The sequence below is a fragment of the Mastigoproctus giganteus genome, chromosome 2 (genome assembly GCF_048544385.1).
Source record: "Mastigoproctus giganteus isolate SK-2022 chromosome 2, ASM4854438v1, whole genome shotgun sequence".
Lineage (NCBI taxonomy): Eukaryota > Metazoa > Arthropoda > Arachnida > Uropygi > Thelyphonidae > Mastigoproctus > Mastigoproctus giganteus.
The window spans coordinates 170,838,317-170,861,012 of NC_143576.1; the positions used below are offsets into that span (position 1 = coordinate 170,838,317).

Genomic DNA, 22,696 nt, shown 5'->3' on the forward strand with positions numbered 1-22,696 from the left:
GGTTAGATCCAGTTCACCATCAGGCCATTCGGATAGCCACAGGAGCATTTCGCACATCTCCAGTCCAAAGCCTTTATGTCGAAGCAAATGAACCATCCCTATCTTTTCGACGTAAGCAGTTGTCTTTACCTTACACCTTTAAATTGAAAGCCCTGTCTGATCATCCCACATGGGCATCAGTTTTTGGGCCACATTGGGAAAATCTCTATAACACCCGTCGGACTGCCAACAGACCTTTTGGTATTCAGATGCAAGGGCTATTAAATGAACTAAACATGACGGTAAACAATGTTGCCCAGTCACCAAGGCAACTCCTTCCACCCTGGTATGCACATTTGCCAATGTGTGACTTCTCCCTCAAGATCATGGAGAAGGCTAATACACCGGCGGCCGTCTACAAGCAACTCTTCGCATCACATAGAGAGCAGTACTCTGACTTTCTGCCAGTCTATACAGATGGCTCAAAGTCAGAATCTTATGTGGGATCTGCTGTTGTATTTCCTCAGAAGACATTAGCATTAGTAGAGGCATTTGATGCAAGAAAGCAAGCTTTTGGCATCAGCCAAAAAAAAAAAAAAAAAAAAAAGTAACATAAATAAATAAAAATAACCACTTCCACTTCACCCCTCTGTTCGTTCGAAATACCTGTCCAGCTGAGCCTTAAACTTATTTAGGCTGTCAACTTCCACGACAAGGGATGGAAGTCTGTTCCACCTACCAACCACCCGCTGGCTAAAGGCAAATTTCCGCACATCTATCCTACATCTGTCTTTCCTCAATTTGAATTTATGCCCTCTCAGGTGATTATTCTGAGCAAGAGGAAGAATCCCATCAGCATTGAGCATGCTCAAACCATTCAAGGCTTTGTACACCTCTATCAGATCACCTCGCTGGTGCCTAGTTTCCAGACACTGTAATTCGCAAAACTTAAGCCTTTCTTCGTAAGAGCACCCCTTTGTCCCATTCACCAATCTAGTTGCCCTTCTCTGTACTCGTTCCAGCAGCTCTACATCCTTCTTGAAATGAGGCCTCCAGACCTGTATACAGTATTCTAGGTGTGGCCTGACCATTGCCTTATAAAAGGGAATAATCACCTCCTTATCCCTGCTAGAAAAATTCCTATATATCATTGACAATACACCATGAGCTACTCTTGCAGCCAGTCTGCACTGCTCAGAGAACTTCATATCTGCCTGCACAACCACCCCCAGGTCCCTTTCACTCTCTACCACTGTCAGTGTAGTACCACACAGTTGATACGTTGCTCTGGAGTTGCTGTTTCCTATATGAAGTACTTTACATTTGTCAATGTTAAACTTCATTTGCCACCTCTCAGCCCATCTGCTCAACCTTTCCAAATCCTGTTGCAGCAGCATAGTGTCAGTAGTGTCCTTGACAACCCTGCCAACCTTCGTATCGTCTGCAAACTTGGACATTAAGCCTGATATACCATCATCAATATCATTTATAAATACAGAAAACAATAAAGGACCCAATACTGAACCCTGAGGGACTCCACTAATAACATTAGTCCACGATGAGCAGTGTCCATTGATTACCACTCTGTCTTCTCCCCCTCAACCACCCCTTTATCCATAGCAGCAATTTGCCTCCAATGCCACACTGCTCCAATTTGTGCAGCAGTCTTCCATGTGCAACAGTATCAAAAGCCTTTCTAAGATCCAAGTATATAATATCAAAGTTATTCCCTGCATCCAGTTCTTTTGTGACTGCATCATAGTATCCAATCAAATTGGTCAGGCAAGACTTACCCTTAACAAAACCATGCTGTGTCCTAGCTATAACTGAAGTCTTGTCTAGATGATCCTGCAGTGCTTCTTTAACCAGTGCCTCCATTAATTTTCCGGGAACAGAAGTTAAACTCACAGGTCTATAATTACTTGTGTCAGCCTTTGATCCCCCTTTGTGAATTGGGGTCACATTTGCACATCTCCAGTCCATGGGTACCTCCCCTGAGTCCAAGGAAGCTCTCATAATTATGGCTAAGGGTTTGCTTACTTCCTTTGCTGCCTCCTTTAATATAACTGGATAGATCCCATCCACCCCAGGTGCCTTTCTTGTGTTTCTCTAGATTCTCTAGCTTACTGCTAGAGTTGAATACACCTCTGGCATTCCCCTCGCTGAATAACTCCTCATGTGTGAATGTCTATGCAAAATATTCATTTAGTTTGTTAGCTACCTGAGCAGTTGACCCCTCGATATCAAGTGGACCAATCTGATTCATCCCCTTCCTTCTAGAGTTTACATAAGTAAAGAACTCTTTGCTGTTTTTCTTTACATCCCTTGCCAACAATTTCTTGTAATCTGCCTTCACCTGCCTAACCTCCTTTGTAACTTGGTTACAGATCAACTTGTATCTATCATAGGCTTCTGTGTCATGTGTTAATTTGTATGTATCCCATGCATTTTTCTTCTCTGCCATATGTCTCATTAGTTCATCTGCATCTGACATCCATTTAGGCCTAAACCTTGAACAATATTTCTTAGTTGGTATGTAAAGCCTAGTAGCTTCCAAGATAAGTTCTTTGAATGCTTCCCATTTTGAATTTGCTTTTGGTAACATCATCAGTTGGTTCCACTGTATAGAATTTAAATATTGTCTCAGTCCATTGTAGTCGCCTTTACGAAAGCAATAACCCTTCCCTTTACCCCTAATGGTAGTTACCTCTTTGAGTAAATCCCACTTCAGCATACTGTGATCACTACCATCTAGTGGTTCATTTATCTGCAGATTCTTAATGCATGAAGAATCACTACTGATAATGAAATCAAGAGTATTACTCCCTCTAGTTGTCTCCCAAACATGCTGATGTAGAAAACAATCATCCAATAAATCCACAAAAGCCTTGCTAGTGTGTGAGTGACCAGCCCCCAAATTCCAGTCAATATCTGGGATATTAAAATCCCCCATTATAAGACTCTGATTTACTGGCCCACTCTATTTCTTCGAACAGTTTCTTATTATACTCATCAGAGTCATTAGGCCTATAGCACACTCCTACTCTCAATTTTGATCTCCCAATGCTTATGTCACACCAAACTGACTCGACACTGCACTGTCCACCGATGTCGACTGGCTTCACTTCCTTAGATTTTATGTGTTTTTTAACTAATAGCATAACCCCTCCTCCCTTCCTATCCTGTCTATCCTTTCTGTAGACATTGTACTCCCCAAATTCCAGTTCTGCACTCCTTATATCTGTGTGACACCACGTCTCTGAAATCCCAACAATATCTGCCTTTGATGTTTTGAGCAATACCTCAAATTCATCAAATTTATTTACTAAACTCCTAGCATTGGTGTACATGCAAGTATACATGCACCTGTTTCTATTCTTAGCTACCCTACCACAACCCATGTGTTTACTTGTACACCAATGATTCCCAGCAGTCTCTGAAATATCCTGCATCTTATTTTCCAGGCTGCTGCTCATTCCAATAGAAGCAGTGCAAGAATCTCTTTAACCTCTGCCAATGGCTACTGTTAATCTATTAGTCCTTGTATCCCCCGAATCTAGCAGTTTTCCGACCCACCTAACGGTGCCTCGATAGCATCAGCAAACATTCTTGCACCCTTTCTCTTTAAGTGTATGCCATCCCTGTAAGCGAAGTAAACTCTGGCTATTTTCTTGATTGGGTTCTGTTTTTTAAGATTTGCCCCAAATAAACGGCTGCCCCGATTAACCAGTGGCCAGATAACCGGAATCCACTGTATATACAAAGGGATAATCATCTCCTTATCCCTGCTAGCAAAGTTCCTGTATATCATTGACAAAACCCCGTGAGCTGCTCAGGCAACCTGGCTCACTGCTCAGAAAACTTCATATCTGACTGTACAATTACTACCAAGTTTTTTTCATTCTCCACTACTGAGTGTAGTACCACACAATTGGGACGTTAATCTGCAGTTGCTGTTACCCATATGCAGTACTTTGCATTTGTCAATGTTAAACTTCAGTGGCCATTTCTCAGCCCCTCTGCCCTACTTTTCTAGATCCTGTTGCATCAAGGTACCGTCATTAATCACCCTACCAACCTTTGTAGCATCTGCAAACTTGGACGTCAGGCCTGCTATACCTTCATCACTATCATTGATAAATTTAAAAAACAACAATGGTCCCAACACCAGACCCTGGGAGACTCCACTAATATTATTAGTCCACAAAGAGCAGTGTCCATTGCACTCGACCATCCCTATCCATTGCAGCAACTTGCCTTTAATGCCATACAGCTCAAATTTGTGCATCAGCATTAAAAGCTTTCCAGAAATCGAAGAATATGATATGAAAATTATTTTTTTGCATCCAGTTTCTTTGTGACCACATTGTTGTATCCAGTCAAATTGGTCATGCAAGAATTCCCCTTAATTAACCCATACTTAGGGGCTTAGAGGCTCACTAACAGGTATCCTGTGTGTTATCAGACACTCAGCCTAAAACACTGATGGATCCAAAATCTCTATTACAGAAGATTTAGGAGAAGTCCGGTTGGCCTGCCTCCCCAAAATCCACTCATGCACACCTTCTCGATGGTAAGCCCTGTTACGTCACTTAGGTGGCAACGAATGTGTAGAGTGGTTCTCTTCAAGACGCCTGGTCAGCATGAAGAGAAAAAGACCAAACCCTCCAGCATATGACAGCACAACAATACAAATGTCCCTCAGTCCCCAGCAGCTTTCACTCTCCCTCTTACGGCAGCGAGAGGATCAGAGTGGAAGCAGAGGGTGCTAAGAATTTCTGGGTACGACCAGGCTGCCTTGCACGTAAACTGAACTTGGCATGTTATAACGTAAGATCACTCATCGGTGAAGACAGGATATTAGAGCTGGAAAAGGAATTAGAAAATGTGAATTGGAATATCATTGGTTTGGCTGAAACAAGAAGAAGAAATGAATCATTTATAAGTTTATCAAGTGGAAATCTGCTGTACACCAATGGAAACAGTGAAAGGAGTGAAGGTGGAGTTGGGGTTCTGGTCCATAAAGCTTTTAAAAACAACATTTTGGAATTCAAAAGTACATCACCAAAGGTGTCAAGACTAATACTCAAGATCTCTAAGCGGTACAAGCTAAAGATTATAATGATTTATGCACCAACATCGAGCCATGATGATTAAGAGGTTGAATAAATGTACACCGAAATTGAGTCTTCTAAATGAGCAGAAAACCCACTACACTATTATTATGGGGGACTTCAATGCTAAGGTTGGAAAAAGACAAAACAGCGCAGAAAGGGGAACTATAGGAAATTTTGGAATTGGTGAAAGAAATGAAAGAGGCGAAAGACTTGTGGAATTTGCAGAATCTCAAGGACTGTCAGTAATGAACACTTTTTTTTTTCAAGAAAAGGGTGAACAGAAAGTGGACATGGAAGAGTCCATGTGGATTAACAACTAATGAAATCGACTTCATCCTCACTAACAGAAGATATATTGTGAATGATGTTACCATCGAGGCTGCTTTATGTCAAGGATATGGGTATATTCTTATTATGAGTGCACCATATCCAAAAATTATTACTACATACAGCATATAGTAATGTTCCCCCCCCCCCCCCCCCACTTTTTCTTGTTATTCTTACTTTTTCTTACTTCCTAGTTCATTTCACAAATATGTGGTCTCAGTTCTAATCTCAACAGTGTCCATTTCCACTTGCAGTCTGCCGAACCCCATGTACTTTTTCTGACAGAATCTCAGTTATCGTTTAATTCAACTTCTGCTCATCTCAGTTGCCCAAACTATTCGCAGTACGATTCCTTTCGCCTCAAAGGTGGTACTTGTGCATATGTCCGTTCTGATATTCCCTGGCAGAGACTTAGTATTTTGGAATCTACTCTTTTCGATCTTCTCTGACTTAAAATCTCTATCTCATTGTGTCAAATTCATCTGTTGTCTCTACCGTTCTCCAAACTCCACTAATCACTTGGAGCTCTTTGACTTCCTCTTTGCATCTTGACTTTCTCCAGTCCAACTTTCCTAACAGTGAGGTAATTTTCCTTGGTGATTTTAATGTTCACAACTCCATCTGGCTTCTGGTTTCTAGTCACACCTACCCAGCTGGTCGAGATGCTGAGGCTTTTGCAATTACTATTGACCTTGCATAGATTGTTCATTTACCTACAAGAATACAGGTGACCCTCGCTTAACACTGATAATTTGTTCCTGAAAAACAGTGTTAAGTGAATCAGCGCTAAGGGAGCACCGTATTCCCGTAACGTAACATATGTGTTTGTGAGTTGCGGTCTATGCCATAATATATTTCTTAATCAATAATAAACAGTAGCCAAAAAAAATGCACAAATGTTGGTCAAAATATTTAATATTAAAAATCTGTACATATGAAATATTCTCTATTACATACGTATATAATTATGTGGTAACTATATTACGCATCAAAATTAAACTTAAAATGCCAATTAAAATCATGAATTTATTAATCCGATGGCCCTCGGCTGTCAAGTAACTTTGGTCGATTTTGGGTTGTACTTTGGCTATTTTCCTAGTAAACTAAAAGGGGTTTTAATTCAAAATCCCTGCAGCATTACCACAAAGTCAACCGGTCTTTTGCCGCTTTGAAGCATGGCATTTTTTTTTTTTAAGGTGAGCTTTCTTCAGATCATCATATAGGCTAATCGCTTTTTCTTTAACAATATTTAACTAAATGGAACTGTGCATTGTATATTATCTTCAATAAAGTTATTTAGAAGTCTCCATTTCAGTTATAATAGCCATAGTTGCTTGCAGTGGAACAGTTGTCTTTCCTGCTGCTAAAATTAATTCTTTATTTTTTATAATTGTTCTTACAGTTGAACCTGACAGTCCTAAATTATTGCACACATCCACCTTGTCGTTGAACGGAATCGATTCACTTCAAAACGTATAATTTAATTTTCAAATTCAGTCTTTTTCTTACCTTAGTAGGCTTCTTATCTGTCCAGATGTTGTCGCTTTTTAATTTTTAACTGTCATTATTAACTCTTCGAAAATTTAACTGCATTGCATTAATTACGATACAATGGTCGAGTAAACTGTCCATTATGCACAATGTCTAATACTGTACCTGGTTGATGACTAGACTTCAGGTAAATACATTTAACCCAAATATTACAAGCAATATACTTGATCATTTTTTTTAAAATGATCTTGGAACTACGTAACAAGTCACCATAGTGCAATTAAATTGGCATGGGAGAAAATTTTGTAAGTCAGTGAGGGAAACTTTGCTATTCATTTTCAAGCTATCGAATACATCAGATGAAACGTTTTCGTTAAACATGCCAAAAATTCAATCTATACGCTGGTAAAAGAGTGTTATAGTGAGTTGTGACAGCGTTAGAGTGAGATATGGGTTATCATATAAGAACAGCATTATAGCGAACTGCGTTATAACGAGATTCTGCTGTACTGGACAATCCTAACAATACAGCCAACATGCTTGACTTTTTCTTTCTGGCACCTCCGTAGCCAGGTGGGAAGGAGCAGCAGTGCGTAGATTAGACCGGGGTTCGAACCCATCACCACCAAATAAGGAGGATGCAGAAAGGTTAGGGAATGACCACCGCATATCCTGGAGCAATATGGCCTTAGTTGCTAATGCTCCTAAAAAAAAAAAAAAAAACCCAACCAAAACGATCTTTTTCTCACAAACAACCCTTCTAAGTTCACGGTTGAAGTGAGTGGTCCTTTAGGCACCTCAGATCACAACTTGGTGATTCTCTTCTCCAATGGAGCCTTTATCTCATGGGTATTCCCAACCTCATGTTGTTTGGCATTACAAGAATGCAAAATGAGATGACCTTCTAGATTTCGTTTCCTTGGTTGGATTACTCTTTCAAAACTTCTGACATCAGCGATTGCTCAGATCGTGTCAGTGAAATTATTCTTTTAGGAATGGAATCCTTTATTCCACACTCCACTTCAAAATCTTGTCCTTTATCTAAACCTTGGTTTTCGAATAAATGTGCTAAGGCTGTTCAAGAGAAGAACGTTGCATATCATAATTGGCTTGTTTCTAATTCTTCAGTTTCATTTTCTACCAAAGCTTGCAACAATTGTAAAGCAGTTATTAATCAGTCCAAACTATATTTTAAACAGGCTAAGAGTAGAAAACTTGCTTCTTTCCCTAATGGCAGCTGAGCATTCTGGTCTCTTGCCAAAGCTATTGGCCACTACTTTTGCCCATCTCTGCTCCCACCTCTGTCAAAACCAGATGGTTCTGTTATCACTTCAGCCAAGGATCTGACCTGCTAGCATCCCATTTTTCTTTCGACTCATGTATTAATGATCTTGATAAAACACCTCCCACCATTCCCAACACGCTGCGTTTAATGCCTCCTGTGGTGTTCCGTCAAAAGGATGTCAGAAGGATTTTGACGAATCTTGATGCTAAGAAAGCTCCAGGTCCTGATGGTATTTCTCCACTTGTTCTCAAAACCTGTGCTCCTGAACTTACTCTTGTTCTTTGCCGCCTTTTTTCACCTATTCCAAAGATGTTTTTCCTTCTGCTTGGAAATTTGCTCATATCCAGCCAGTTCTTAAAAAGGGTGACATTCCTCCCATCCAATTATCATCTCATTGCAATTACTTCTACTCTTTCCAAAGGAATGGAGAAATCAATTAACTGTAGCTCTTTAACTACCCAGAAACCTTCCGTCTAATTGACGATTGCCAGTATGGATTCTGTCAGTGTCAATCCACTGGTGATATTCTGGCTTATGTTACCCCTTTATGGACAAATTCAATGGAAAAGTTCGGTGAAACACAAACAGTTGTTCTTGACATCTTAAAGGTTTCCAATCGTTTGGCATAAAGGTCTTCTAAACAAGCTTCAATCTTATGGTTTTCCAACTGTTTTTTGTAATTGGTTATCCAGTTTTCTCTCTGATCGTTCATTGAGGGTGATGGGTAGATGGCTCTCTGCCTTCTAACTTCTCCACTAATGCTGGTGTCCCCCAAGGTTCAGTTTTTTCCCCCACTCTTTTCCTCTTGTATATTAATGACCTTCCATTGACTGGAAATCTTATCCATAGTTTTGCCAGTGATAGCACATTGTATTCCACTTTCTATTTTGAGAAATCTTGTCCTGCTCAATCAGCTTCAACTTCTCTAATATCCGCTACCAATTCCTTAAATGCCGATCTCCAGGTAATTCTCCAGTGGGGCAGAGACAACTTAGTTGATTTCAATTCTTCTAAAACTCAACCTTGTCTTATATCTAGCAAAAAGGATTCTTCTGCTTCTACGCTTATCTTTTGTGACACTCCGATTTCTATGCAAAATGATATATCTTTTGGGGATTACTTCTAATTTGACTTCTAATCTCTCTTGGCACAAGCATATTACAAATATTGCTTCCTCTCCATCTAAAAAACTGTTTTCTGTTTTGTTCTCACCTTTACTTTTCGTCCAAACAGCTGTTCACTCTCTACAAATCACAAATCTGCCTACCGTGGAATATAGTTCCCACATCTGGGGCGGTGTCCCCAAAACCTCTCTCAGGCTTCTAGGTTCCATTCAGAAGAGGGCAGTTAGGTTAATTAATGACTCCTCTCTAACAGTCTCCCCACTCACTGTCTCATAGACGTACTGTTTCGGCTGCTTGCCTTTTCTACAGATACTTCCATGGGCTTTGTTCTTCTGAATTGGCTTCTATAATTCCCGCTCTTCTTTCAAAACAGTCCGAACATGTGCCACCACCACCAACCAACATCCATTTACTATCCAACTTCAAAGTCACAGAACTAACTTTTCATCTTCCTCATTTATTCATTCAACTGCCGTTTTCTGGAACAACCTTCCTTCGTACGTATTTCCTGCAAATTGCAGTCTACAGAAATTCAAGTCCGATGTCAACAAATATCTTCTTTTTTCTTCTCAACCTCCAACCCAAGCACTGTACTAAGTACTATAGGTTCTAATACCTCTCGTGTTTGGGGTTTTCATAAAAAATAAAAAAATAAAAATCAGCTTGTGAATTAAGTCTGCATTTCTACTCTTAATGTCATTTTTTTTTTTTTTTTTTTTTTGTTTTGTAGTTGTTGGCGCATCGGCTTCTGTGGCCATAATGCACCTTCCAAGGTTTTTGCAGTACTTTGATCCAAGCCCGAGGTGGGATTCAAACCCGCGACCTTTGGGTTGCCAGGCAGGTACTTTGCCCACCCGGCTAGCCTGGTCGGCAAAAAAAAAAAAAGTGCATGTCTGCCAGCTCACAGTTCATATATCAATGCATGCTCTTCGTGTGGTGACTACTGCTTCAATGAGTAAACCAGAAATTTTCCCTCTCGCGAACTGATGAACAGCGCAGTCTGCCGACTTACGGTGATGTTTCCGGTTATGGGTTCCTATGCGATTCACATTCCTTTAGATCTTACCTACCTCCCCTAAATGTTTGTACCAATATTTTTGAGACACCCTGTATAACTTCCTGTCAGCCTGGTATGAGCAAAGTAATAAAAAAAAATCACTTGTTTCATAGAATTTTTGTTATTATGAACCATAAGTAACATTGTTATTTTGGAGAAAAGTACTTATTTCATTGTATATTTACTCATAAGGCATAAAAGTAAAAATTTCTGCAATTAATAAGTTTTATATGTGTATTGTTATTACTTATGTTCTTTCAGCTGTTTATAAAAGATTAGCTATAATATACAGACAAACAACCTAAAAAATGAAGTGATGCAATTTTTTTTAGTACAATTGTATTTTGTTAACTTCTCATTTCCTTACAACCTCAAAAGATAGGAACAAGGCAGCTTCCATAATGCCAGGCCAAACTTCCTATGTGTATTTATGTGTGTAACAACTTTAATCCACAAATAAATTATATTTATGTTTATTTGTATGGTTTGTAGTTTTTGTTTTCTCTTTTTAGTTATTTATCCACCACTAACTATTAAATGCCCATCTTACAATATGTTTACAATATATATTTATTATACTTTGTGGAATGACATGTTGCATAGATTATCCAGATGTTTAGAAATAAACACTTATGTAAATCTTGAAAATGTGCTTAAGTACTCTACTCCCTTCTGCTTTAATGATTGCTACCTTCCTATTACACCATCATAGAATCTGTGGAACATGTGATGTTTAGACTAGATAACTTCCAACTTTTTGTATGATTTTTTAATTATTTGTATAAAATATTCTTCATTTCCTTTCCACAAAAAATGTAACAGTATTTGACAGTCTTATGCATAAAATTTCCATGATATATTTAATGTGTAGTTTTCTGGTGTGATATTGCTCTCTTTGCGTGAGTTCATAAGTGATTTTTTAGATTAATAACCCCTATTAGTTTTAGTTCACTTCACTGAATCTACAGAGAAAGATGTGAGCATTAGGAATTGAATGTTTTCACTTTTGCTTTATGATTTATTTTCAATAATGCTATGTTTTTATTATTATTATATTTTTTGTGCTGAATTTAAAATTCCAGTAACCCATCATTTTTTTTTATCAATACATTATTAAACAAATATGCTTTAATATCAACTGTAGAACAACCCTCTTGTTGGGTAGGATATATCTTAAACTTCCCTAAAAAGCATGCAACTTTAAAAAATGGGCTAGCATTAGTTTTACAGGGAATATTCCATTATGGAGATGTTTTGTAATATGTAATTAAATGCCTTTTGATATGAGATGTCATTATGTATGAAAGAGAATGTTACTATTAACATTCTCTTTTCATACATAATGACTTTTCATTCTAGTATATGAAACTCCCTCTGCTTTTTATCTTTCCAGGTTGATTTATTAAACGGTGTTATCTAGATTGACCCATGGATACTAAATAGATGCAGTGTTTGGAGATATCTAATTGTCTGGCACTGTTGGAATCAATCACTGTCTTCATTATGAAATGTAAGGAGTAAAAACTGATTAAATTTCTTTTCTTAATTTTTAGTTTGTTTAGATTATAATTTTATTTTTTTATATTTTAGAGATAATTTTAGTAAAATTCTTTTTCAGTTATTTGTAGTTTCTATATACAGTGCCATCTGACTATCTCAATCGGTTAATGTACCTGATCAGAGGTAGCTCGTTGGTAGGCACTGTGGAACTGCAGCATCCCCAGATTTTTAATCTAAATATACAATCAACGGAGTTATATGAAATTTTGTGAAGAACAGCGCAACGCAATGAATATTTTTATTAACAGGTCCTGCATATAGTATACTCATCCTCTATTTCCAGTAATCATTTCAATAATTAACAAATAAAAACACGAAATCGTTTTCAACTTCAAAGTTTAACTGTAGGTGAAACTGTGCACTACACAGTTCCACATTTTGGCCCCAGTGTTGTCAATGTCTAGTTGGCAAGTTGCCAATACGCATTTTTTAGAGGTGATAAAACGAGTGAAAGGAACTGCGAAGTGAGCAGTGCCGATTTGAACAGTGCACCAAACTTGAATGAAAAAGTTAATCTATTTTCAACAAATGACTGAAGAATGGATTTTATTTTTAAATAAAATTTGGAGATTACCCAAGTCTGTTAATGGTAAGTGTCCAGTTAATGTTTTGTAGTATTTTTAACTTGCTTATTATTATTACCATCTATGTTTAGTGTTTTATAACCAAGGCAATTTAATGCAAGTTTAAGAAGCAGCACCCCCATACATCAGAGTCACAAGCTGCAACTGTACCTGATAGTTTTGAAGAGTCTGCCAGAGTCAGAGAAGCCTGAGCTCATCACAATGCCAAAGTAGTCTGTTACTTAGTTTGAATTTCTGGTAAATTTCACATTCAAATTACCCATGTGAGTTGTATCCACAGAATATCAAAAAACAAGCCAGTCATTCTATGATAAATAGATCTCCTCCATTCTCTATATACCGTCTTACTTTTATTACTGTTAGTGACACTGAGTAAAGTCCCCAAAGCACAAAAGGCTTTGAAGTACTATCAATTCTTTAGGCACTTTTCTGAATTACCATCTGTAATTCTGCCTCTTCTAATCTAGTCAACTTCCAATTTGGGAAACCATCTTTCTTTCTGCAGCATCTCTTTATTGCTTTGTGAAACAATCCTTTTTCTTTATGTATTTTCTGAAAATTACTTGCAGACATTCAAGTCTGAGGTCCACAAATTTCTTGTGGCTTCTTAGGCCATCTATTCGACTTGAGTACTATAGGTTTCAACATTTTTGTTTAGGATAATCATAAAATTAAACTACCCACTAGAGCAGAGTTTCTCAGACCTGAGCCCACGCCTTCCTTGACCTGTAAAATTTTCCCTCCTCCTTTGAAGTAAAACATCTATAATTGTGCAATATCTTATTTTTAATATGTTAATGCAGTAATTATTAATACATGAACTAATAATCAGGATATTATTTTATTCTTAAAAAACATTAATGTGATGTTTGTGCTCTTTTTTTTTTTTTTAATTCATATTAAAAAATTTATTAAAAAAATAAATTGAAAAATAAAACAACGATGTGACATAACACTATGGGGTTTTTTTTTTTTTGTTTTTTTTTAATAGTTACTTTTAACATATGTGCAACACTAGTCTAATATAAACTGCACTACCAGTAACTCACCATATGTAAAATGTTGATGTTCGTATGCGATTCGAAATACACGTACACTTAGACCAAATGGCTGATTGTATTCTGAATGTGTGGTTACCACGAGCAGATTTCCAATGTCACCTCATTCAGACTCGTGCAAGTTCAAATAACATGCAAAAATACCCGAACCAATCGCTCGTAGTAACCGGATGCCATGAATTATGGTCGGGTAACACAATGTGTTCTCTTCGTCGAAAATATCCCAAATATTTTCTATAATTATTTACATTAATAATACAGATCAAATAGTATCAGATATCTAATAGTAAAAAAACCATTCTTAATACATTTTTAATATTTACCATGGAAATCTTACATAAACTATTACATTGTCCGCGATGCCCCTGGTAAATTATGGTGCCTCCCCAGGGCGTCACAGTGCATAGTTTAAGAACCTCTGTATTAGAGGCTAAAAAGCATTATAGTAAAAGAGGTATAATGCTCTTTGCTGATAATGCAATGCCACTATTGCTACCCTTTGATAACTATTCAACAATTATTATCGTATTGGAAGATGAGACACAACACACTTTTCATTGCAGCAGCTGACATCCATTGATTTTAAACTGCAAGATGATAGATGCCAATAGATGTTGGAAAACTCAATGATAAGAAAATGAATGTAACTTCAGAACATAACTTAAGCATGGATTAATATAACAAAATGGAAAAGTTTTGGTCAGTGGACTTCTTTGCAGTAAGATATTGCTAATACATTCAAGCAGTGGACCATGAATGCTTGGGATTGCATTTGAAAAATATTTCAAAGGCACCATAATAAATTTAAAATTTGATCTTTTAAATATGAAACATAATGCTATGTTTGTCATAATTCAGACTAGCCATTTTAAATTTATGGCATTATCTGATAAACGATGTAATTGTGAAATCTCAAATAAAGCTCAATCATCCTGATATTGGAAAGGTCAAAAAGATTTGTATTCACCCAGAAGTGTGATAGAAAGATAAAAAAAAATTTTTTTTTTGATACCTTATTCTTTATAGCAACCATACAAATTTTGTTTTTCATCTGACAATCCATTTTTCTTTATTTGCAGTACTGAATGAATTGAAGTGTCACAATGAATAAAGTGGAATAAGAATCAGTCATTCAATTCCTCTTTCTGCAAGCAAAAATACTGAAAATAGTCCATGAAGAAATGGTCACTATTTATGGAGAAGACTGCCCAGAATAGTGTTGTTGCATATTAATATAAATAATTCAAATGTGGAAGAACCTCAGTGCGTGGTGAAGAAATCCCAGGATGCCCAGCAAAAATTGCATATTAATCCTGGAAGATTGCTGTATTATCATAAAAACTGGCTGCAGTGTTCCAAATTAGTGTAGGATCTGTGGAGAACATTATCCATCAACAGTTGCATATGAGTAAAGTGTCTACCAAATGGGTTCTCAGACTTCTGAATCCTTACCAGAAGAAGGAAAGGGCACACTGTGCACATGAAATGTTGATGTGCCAGGAAAAGCAAGAGGAGTTTTTTTTTTCCACAGCTAGTCACTATGGATGAAACATCGATCCATCATTATGATCCTGAAACTAAACAAATATCAGAACAATGGAAGCATGCAGAATCCCCACTTCTGAAAGCGAAGGTACAATCAAGTGCTGGTAAGGTGATGCTGTCAATTTTTTGGGATCAACAGGGTGTAATTCTAATAGATTTTTCCCACCGTCGAAAGAGCTGTACTAAGTAAAGTGTTAGTTGTCTGACGGCACTGGGGGATTCCCCCCATCTTCGCATTGTATTTTTTGTGAGTGACACAGAACTCTGGAGACCAGAGATTTAAAAAGTGTGTGAGGAGTGGGCTGTTGTGTAGCATTGTGTTCTGTTGTTTCTCTGACCATTTAGCTGTTGGGCCCCTATTAGGACCCACTGTTGCCCATACTTTGCCACGAGGAGACAGGTCAGGCACCCAGTAGATTATTTAAGTACTCTGGCAGGCTCCACCACCTAATTTCTAAGGCTTTCAGTGGCAAGGCCTATAAAAAAAAAAAAAAACTATACTGTGATGGCAAAGAATTATTCCAACCTTCTAATAAAGTTATGTGCTGCTATTAAAGAAAAAAGATTTGGAAAATTGTCAAAAGGTGTGCACCTGCTCCATGATAATGCCCCTGTGCATTCCTTGCAAGCTTTAGTGAGGTGTGCCTATGAATGTGGGTTTGAAAATCGCCACATCCTGTTTATTTCTTCAACCTTCACCCTGATTTCTTCCTCTTTCCTGCTCTGTAGTCCTTTCTTTGTGGAAAACCCCTTGGTCTGATCTCCTTTTCTGTTGATGATGAGATGATTTCTGCTGCTGAGTCAAGTCTTGATTGGATGGTCAAGACTCTACAGATCTAGCCTGTGGAAGTGTATTTAGCAGTGGCAAAAATGTGTCATTTTGTCTGGTGACTGTGTTGAAAAAGTGTAATACATAAATGTTTGTTTCAATCTTCTGCCACAACTATTTATAGGTGAATACAAATCTTTTATTGAACCCCATCTTGTATATTTTGTATTATGCAGGAATGGAACTTAACACATGCCTTAATGTGTCTCAACAGAATGCAATAAAAAAAAAAAGATAAAGGAGATAACAGTATTTTTAGATAAATTCAATGTATTTACAGCAATGTAATAGTACGAGAGTCTGAAAATGTAATAGTAAGAGACTCTGAAACATACAGATAAGACAATTCCCTAAGTATATCTTTCATTAAAAATAAAATAGAAGCAATTCTACATTAATTTAAAATAGAAATAAATAATAATACCCTCCCCTCTTTACAGCAAGTCAGCATACAAAGTTTAGTAATACCCTATATTACCTATTGTTTCATGGAAGTCGTCTGCATTTATAGGCCTTTCTTGTTAATATCATTTCACCATTAATTAAATTTTCCACTTTTTTGCTTATATGAAACAACATATCCAACAAATGTTTGACATACAAAATCCTCTCTTACATTTTAGTGGATTTACCACTCATTTAGTGAGATATGGGTTTGAGTCCTATCCTAGACAGCAGGACTTTCTAAAGGCTTTTATTGATTGATTACCTTTCTCTTATAAACAAAAAAAAGGAATTCTTCCATGCAAATATTTCAACATGACCACATATACATTTATAAACAAACTTTAGCATTAGTAGAGGCATTCGATGCAAGAAAGCAAGCTTATGCAGCATCAGCCAAAAAAAAAAAAAAAAAAAACCACTTCACCCCTCTGTTCGTTCGAAATACCTGTCCAGCTGAGCCTTAAACTTATTTAGGCTATCAACTTCCACGACACGGGATGGAAGTCTGTTCCACCAACCAACCACCCGCTGGCTAAAGGCAAATTTCTGCATATCTATCCTACATCTGTCTTTCCTCAATTTGAATTTATGCCCTCTCAGGTGATTATTCTGAGCGAGAGGAAGAATCCCATCAGCATTGAGCATGCTCAAACCATTCAAGGCTTAATACACCTCTATCAAATCACCTTGCTGGTGCCTAGTCTCCAGACATTGTAATTTGCAAAACTTAAGCCTTTCTTTGTAAGAGCACCCCTTTGTTCCATTCACAATTCTTGTTGCCCTTCTCTGTACTCGTTCCAGCAGCTCTACATCCTTTTTGAAATGAGGCCTCCAGACCTGTATACAGTACTCTAGGTGTGGCGTGACCATTGCCACACCTACAAGGGAATAATCACCTCCTTATCCCTGCTAGAAAAATTCCTATATATCATTGACAATACACCATGAGCTACTCTTGCAGCTCGTCTGCACTGCTCAGAGAACTTCATATCTGCCTGCACAACCACCCCAGGTCCCTTTCATTCTCTACCACTGTCAGTGTAGTACCACAGAGTTGATACGTTGCTCTGGGGTTGCTGTTTCCCATGTGTAGTACTTTACATTTGTCAATGTTAAACTTCATTTGCCACCTCTCAGCCCATCTGCTCAACCTTTCCAGATCCTGTTGCAGCAGCATAGTGTCAGTAGTGTCCTTGACAACCCTGCCAACCTTTGTATCATCTGCAAACTTCGACATTAAGCTTGATATACCATCATCAATATCATTTATGAATACAGAAAACAATAATGGACCCAACACTGAGCCCTGAGGGACTCCACTAATAACATTAGTCCACGACGAGCAGTGTCCATTGATTACCACTCTGTCTTCTCCCCCTCAGCCACCCCTTTATCCACAGCAGCAATTTGCCTCCAATGTCACACTGCTCCAATTTGTGCAGCAGCCTTCCATGTGCAACAGTATCAAAAGCCTTTCTAAGATCCAAGTATATAATATCAAAGTTATTCCCTGCATCCAGTTCTTTTGTGGCTGCATCATAGTATCCAATCAAATTGGTCAGGCAAGACTTCCCCTTAACAAAACCATGCTGTGTCCTAACTATAACTGAAGTCTTGTCTAAATGATCCTGCAGTGCTTCTTTAACTAGTGCCTCCATTAATTTTCCGGGAACAGAAGTTAAACTCACAGGTCTATAATTACTTGTGTCAGCTGTTGATCCTCCTTTGTGAATTGGGGTCACATTTGCACATCTCCAGTCTGTGGGTACCTCCCCTGAGTCCAAGGAAGCTCTCATAATTATGGCTAAGGGTTTGCTTACTTTCTCTCTGCTGCCTCCTTTAATATAACTGGATAGATCCCATCCACCCCGGGTGCCTTTCTTGTGTTTATCTTCAACAATTTCTCCTCCACTTTACTCTCAGTTATTACAAGATTCTCTAGCTTACTGCTAGAGTTGAATACACCTCTGGCTTTCCCCTCGCTAAATAACTCCTCATGTGTGAATGTCGATGCAAAATATTCATTTAGTTTGTTAGCTACCTGAGCAGGATCATCAACAGTTGTCCCATCGATATCAAGTGGACCAATCTGATTCATCCTCTTCCTTCTAGAGTTTACATAAGTAAAGAACTCTTTGCTGTTTTTCTTTGCATCCCTTGCCAAAGATTTCTCATAATCTGCCTTTGCCTGCCTAACCTCCTTTGTAACTTGGTTACAGATCAACTTGTATCTATCATAGGCTTCTGTGTCATGTGTTAATTTGTACGTATCCCATGCATGTTTCTTCTCTGCCATATGCCTCATCAGTTCATCTGACATCCATTTAGGCCTAAACCTTGAACAATATTTCTTAGTTGGTATGTAAAGCCTAGTAGCTTCCAAGATAAGTTCTTTGAATGCTTCCCATTTTGCATTTGCTGTTTGTAACATCATCAGTTGGTCCCACTGTATAGAATTTTTAAATACTGTCTCAGTCCATCGTAGTCGCCTTTACAAAAGCAGCACACTGTGATCACTGCCACCTAGTGGTTCATTTATCTGCAGATTCTTAATGCATGAAGAATCACTGCTGATAATCAAATCAAGAGTATTCCTCCCTCTAGTTGCCTGCCGAACATGCTGATGTAGAAAACAATCATCCAATAAATCCACAAAAGCCTTGCTAGTGTGTGAGTGACCAGCCCCCAAATTCCAGTCAATATCTGGGAAATTAAAATCTCCCATTAAAGACTCTGATTTATTGGCCCACTCTATTTCCCTGTACAGTTTCTTATTGTACTCAACAGAGTCATTAGGCCTATAGCACACTCCTACTCTCAATTTTGATCTCCCAATGCTTACGTCACACCAAACTGACTCGACACTGCACTGTCCAGCGACGTCCACTGGCTTCACTTCCTTGGATTTTATGTATTTCTTAACTAATAGCATAACCCCTCCTCCCTTCCTATCCAGTCTATCTTTTCTGTAGACGTTGTACTCTCCAAATTCCAGTTCTGCATTCCTTATATCTGTGTGACACCACGTCTCTGATATTCCAACAATATCTGCCTTTGATGTTTTGAGCAATACCTCAAATTCATCAAATTTATTTACTGAACTCCTAGCATTGGTGTACACGTAAGTATACATGCACCTATTTCTATTCTTAACTTGCAAAGAAGTATTCTTATTTGGGAAATTCGGTATTTTTTTAAAGTCGATTTTGCATTAATCCATGTAAACTGCAGCAGTTAGTTGAGTAAGTTGCACTAAAAAGAGGTATTCCATATGATTTTGGGAGTTGGATTTATATTTGGGCAAATACAATACCAGCTTGTTTCAATTTTTGATTATTTAACCTAAAACATAAATTTTATTCTGTCTCAGCTTTAAAAAACATCTGTTTTATTCAGAAATTCCTGAAGATTTTTGTAGGCTACTATTTAAAATCATAGTATAAACTACATATAATCATTATCCAATTTTTACCTCTTCCACTCTTAAGTTTTGTAAGTAACTTGCATTAAGTAGCCCATAATTTTAAAAAGAAGTGCAGCCCTCTATTCTAAATTTAACAACCATATTTTAATGCTTCCTTCAATTCTCACTGCAGATTAGCTGTTTTTTAAACAAACTTTATTCCATTTGATTAAAGTCTGTGATGCCATATTTTTCTAAAATTAGAAATAGCAGATTTCTAGGTAATGTATCTGGATGAATAAATCATAAATATAAGCTTTTGTTGTGTTTCCATTACATTCTATAATTTTTTTGGTGTACCTTTCCCCCAAGTTTATATTCAACAATGTTTTTAGTCATCTTCTAAGGTGCATGCATAGATTTTATCTAGTACACTAACACATGAAATCCTAATTTTCACATCATTTCAGCTTTATTTCCATTTTTATATATTATTACATTTAATGACTTGGTCTGATCTCCTGGAACTTTTCCTGGTGGTTGAACCATGCTGGATTGATTGTTGCTGGAGACTTGGAGCTGCTGGGGAAAGTTCTGTGGAGTCCATCCATGGACTGGTGGAGTGAAGTCTTTTCCTGGCATGGCTATCACACTTGGAGATGGGATGCCGAGATACTTTTGTAAGTTACGACTACCCCCATACAATATAGTCACAACTGACAAGATACTTTCATCAGTTGTGACTATAGTGTATGGGGTAGGGGAAAGCAGCTCCTTGGAAGTATCATTTGGGAAAGGAGAATGATATATCACTACCTATGTGCCTGTTGAAGGAGAGGTTGTAGAAACCCCCTCCAATGTCAACAGGAACACCTGAATCCATCATGTTTCTATAAATCGACTTTTTTTCTGCATGTTGTGGATGATTGAAATGATGATGCGGCATTTGGTGTTGGCCTTATGCATTTTCTAAAATTCAGAGTGGACCGTATCATTTCAATCTAGATCTTCCGTCTTGAGGGTGTTTAACCATCCTGTATTCAAGTCACCTCTAAGATTGCCCGATGTAGTGTTTACTACATTGGAAGTCTACCTGGCGAACTGAATCTGAGGCTTGGGGGAGGGGGGGGAGAAGTTCAGAAGACCTGTTTCATCTTTCCTTATTGGGAGCTTTCACTTTACTGTGATGTTTTTATGCCACTTCTGCCACTTTATACCCTATCCTCAGAGTAAGAACAGCTGAGATGGTTGGTGCGGGGGGGTTCTGCCCTACTCAAGTGTTGGGGGTGGAGGTCTGGGAGTTGGATGCCATCTGCAGCATGATCCTGTTATTTTTTTTGGGAAAATCATGCTTTAACTAAGAGTGAGTAGTTGGAATTGGAATACTGACCTGGTGTCTGATGGGTTCCTCTAAACTGAGGTGATTGGAGGATTGATCCTCTGTTGAGATGAGCATATCCAGAAATAGAAGAAGGAATGGTCGTCAATGCCAGAGCTAAAGAAATGTTTGTCTGTGCTGCATCAATGGCAGTAGAACTGATCCAAACTCTCCCTGCACTGGTTCCAGATGAGGACATTGTTCACATAACAGACCCAAAGCTTAGATATGTGGTTGGATATAGAAAATGAACATGACATGACATGTCTCAGCCCAAGAGGTCTTAGACCTCTTGGGTTGAGAACTCCTCAGATATAGATTTTCCTGCATTTCTCATTATGCACTCACTTACAGATCAGTCTCTCACCAAATTGTCTCCGTTTCTTATCCAGAAACACCTCGAAAGTCTTGCAGGATCTTCTAAAACAGTCAAGCGACTGCAATCAGGGGACCTACTAATAGAAACAATTAGCGGGAAACATTCAGAACATCTACTGAAAGTTACAACTTTTGCTGGTATTTCAGTAAAAGTTTCTCCCCATGGTATCCTAAACACATCTAAGGGTGTTATATCCAACTGGGATCCATCGAATGTCTCGGAGGAGGAGATAAGTCAAGAACTTCAGGAGCAAAATGTAATTGCAGTTAAAAGAATAATGATTAAAAAGGACAATACACTCACACCTACAAGAAATATTATACTCACTTTTAATACCCCAAACCTACCTTCTTCCATAAAAGTAGATTATCTTCTTTGCTGCATTCGACATAACATACCTAATCCATTGAGATGTTATAAGTGCCAAAAATATGGCCACTCTCAAACGGCATGCAGAGGAAACCTAGTTTGTCCCAACTGTGGGTCCTCCGATCACACTCAAAGTGATTGTTTGGCAACAGAAATGACCTGCCCTAACTGTAAAGGCAACCATCCTGCTTATTCTAGGACATGCAACAAATGGAAAACTGAAGAGAAAATTGTAAAATACAATGAAAATAAAGTAAGTTTTCAAGGAGCAAGGAAATTAATTGCTCCCAGTATTTCTAAATGTACATACTCCAGTGTGGCACAAAAATCTCAATCAGTGGCTACCCAAACTGATGTTACAGTCCCCTCCAGCACTTCAATATCTGACTGGGCTCGGACTGTTCTCTCTCTCTCGGCAACAGTCCAGTATCCCCAAGCACTTGAACCAGGCAAGCAATACTGCTCTTATAGTACCTGCAAAATCTCCTTCTCCTCCAATGATTGATACTACATCAAATAACAGAGGGTCAAACATAAAAAAGAATATTCAGGACACATCCATGGATACAATTGACTCATTCAGACAGGAAGACACAATATTAGAGATATATGCGAAAGAAGATATGGACACCGGTCGGCCATTCTTCTCCAAAAAAGAAAAACCGAAGCCTGAATGCCATAAACCAATCACATCAAAAAAACAGTCAGATACAGCTTCTTCTACTAAACACCAATAATGCCTTATATTCTACAATGGAATTGTA

General features: G+C 38.0%; 1 protein-coding gene across 4 annotated transcripts in view; it reads left to right on the plus strand.

The window, feature by feature from the left end:
• LOC150089744 (uncharacterized) overlaps nucleotides 1-22,696 on the plus strand; it is a 69,096-nt gene that overhangs the window by 17,652 nt on the left and 28,748 nt on the right. For all 4 annotated transcript variants that reach the window (XM_090368777.1, XM_090368776.1, XM_090368778.1 and 1 more), the window contains exon 2: nucleotides 11,774-11,890. The gene's annotated coding sequence lies outside the window, so the exon portion shown is untranslated. The remainder of the gene's footprint in view (nucleotides 1-11,773; nucleotides 11,891-22,696) is intronic.